At 35.2% G+C, this 2100-nt stretch overlaps 1 protein-coding gene across 1 annotated transcript in view; it reads left to right on the top strand.

The window, feature by feature from the left end:
* LOC113231510 overlaps positions 1-2100 on the top strand; it is a 155863-nt gene that overhangs the window by 107588 nt on the left and 46175 nt on the right. The gene's annotated exons all lie outside the window — the stretch shown is intronic.

Here is a 2100-nt window from a genome sequence, read left to right as displayed (position 1 = left end):
GTTAGGAATGAAGTCAACACAATACAATAATACAAATATTCTTTATTCCACACTGGGATAAATACTACAAAAAATAAAAAGACAGGTACAACAGCCGGCCTTATTGCTATATAGCAATCTCTTTCAGGAAACCTTCGGGTTACAGAAAAAAACTATGAGATAGTAAATCGTTACGTACAGGAATTCGTTCATTATGTGGAATTAGTTTCTTGTGCACGATCTTAATATTTCTTTCAATTCACAGACGCGAGACGATGGGCGGTGCGAACGAGACAATTAGTGGAGTATCATTGCTTTTAATACAAGTTCGAGTGAGATGCACGACTGAACCTTGCCAGCTCGGTTAAGACTCAAGCAAAAACTTGTAAGTTTACAATAAACTTTTTTCATATTTACACAGTTTATTGCGACTCGACAAAATGACTGCACCGCGCCTGATGGAAAGTGCGAATACAGTCCAGAGATGAGAGTAACGGATGGAAAACACAAATATCTTCACTCCGTCACTATCATTTTGCCGGTCTGGCCAAATGCACTGGATGTACACCAACTGATCCCTGAACGCGATTCGCAAAAGCGTTTCACTGTGGAGGGTTTTCCGCCGTGTGTACTGTGGTCGCTATCCAGTCGGCACAGAGCCTACCACAACGCTAAGCAGATGGACACTTGTGACGCCCTCGGTCGCCTCTTACGACCCCCACGGGCATGTATGGGGAGGCGACAATGTATTCTTAAGCCGTGAATTCCTCTTTAATATGAAATATAAGAACTTAGTTTTGTTCCTTGCAATATAATTCAAATATTGATCGTGAGTTAAAATTATTTATCGAGTTTTTGGGTTTTCGTGTTTCTTACACATAAGAAATAAAACTATTTTTCCGGATTTAAATCGCGTATATATGTTTTTTCAAACAAACTAACGTTACGGGCACTTTACAGGTCCCATGTTCACGGTTGACTGAGGTAGTAAAGTCATCAACCAGTTATGTCTAATATTAATGCAAACCACCCTATTTTTTCACTATAGTTACAAAAATTATTCATTAAATACCCTATTTTTAATTTTACAAACAACATTCCAATTAAGGCTTCATCTGTTTTACAAATTATTTTATTTTTTATTAAGTTAAATTTATAATTAATTAATATTGGAAATTAGAATAAATTAAAACATATTAATCAGTACTGCAGTCTTATGTCTGTTTGTGATTTTTCATCAGAGGGAATACTGGATCCCAAATTAGTGGTACAGAGAAATCGTCTTCCCTGTTGAAATTAGGATGTTTTTTTAATTTCAATGGCGTGTCGCAGCATCCCAGGCAGATAACAGACGTCTTTTGCAAGCAAAACTTCTCGAGTTCTTAGGTTTTCGCCATTGTTACACATAGAAAATGAAACTATTTTTCCGGATTTAAATCGCGTATATTTGTTTTTTCAAAACGTTTCGAGCCCTCTACAGGTCCCATAATCACGGTCAGTATAGGGCTCGAAACGTTGGTTTGTTTGAAAAAACAAATATACTCGATTTAAAGCCGGAAAAATAGTTTCATTTCCTAAGCAAAGACTTCTTTTAAAATTGTTTTCTAAGCTTTGACAAATATGCATCTCAATAGATGGCATTGTGTGTTACAAACTCATTAACGCTTCCTAATATGGGTAGAGAGTGCTAATTGTAAACAAAATAAAAAGTAGCTTTTATGAATTGCTACTTGTCAACGTAAAACAAATTAGTTACAAAAGTAGCAATTTGCTATTCGTCGTGACGTCTGGCGTACCAATTGGTACTAAATACCCGACTACGCTGTCTTGTATCGCGATTAGCAGTCCTTTTGAGTTATTGGTACGACTGTAGTATAGTAATTAGGGCGCCTTGAAATAAGAAGCTTGTAGAAGCACTGCAATGATGTTTGTTCCTGTAAATATTCTAAACTTTATTAAAAAAACCTTTTTTATTTATTAAAGTTTTATTTAATCAGTGTTACGTTGTCAGAATATTTAAATTTTCAATTGTTTCACAATTTTCAACCATATCACAAAATCGAAAAAGAAGTACACTTTGTTTAATTTCGATTTTTTTCTATAAAAGTTAAATAAGGCTGT

The sequence above is a fragment of the Hyposmocoma kahamanoa genome, unplaced genomic scaffold (genome assembly GCF_003589595.1).
Source record: "Hyposmocoma kahamanoa isolate Upper Pololo Valley unplaced genomic scaffold, ASM358959v1 65, whole genome shotgun sequence".
Lineage (NCBI taxonomy): Eukaryota > Metazoa > Arthropoda > Insecta > Lepidoptera > Cosmopterigidae > Hyposmocoma > Hyposmocoma kahamanoa.
Note: the sequence above shows the minus strand (reverse complement) of the source record. Positions and strands in the feature narration are given on the sequence as shown.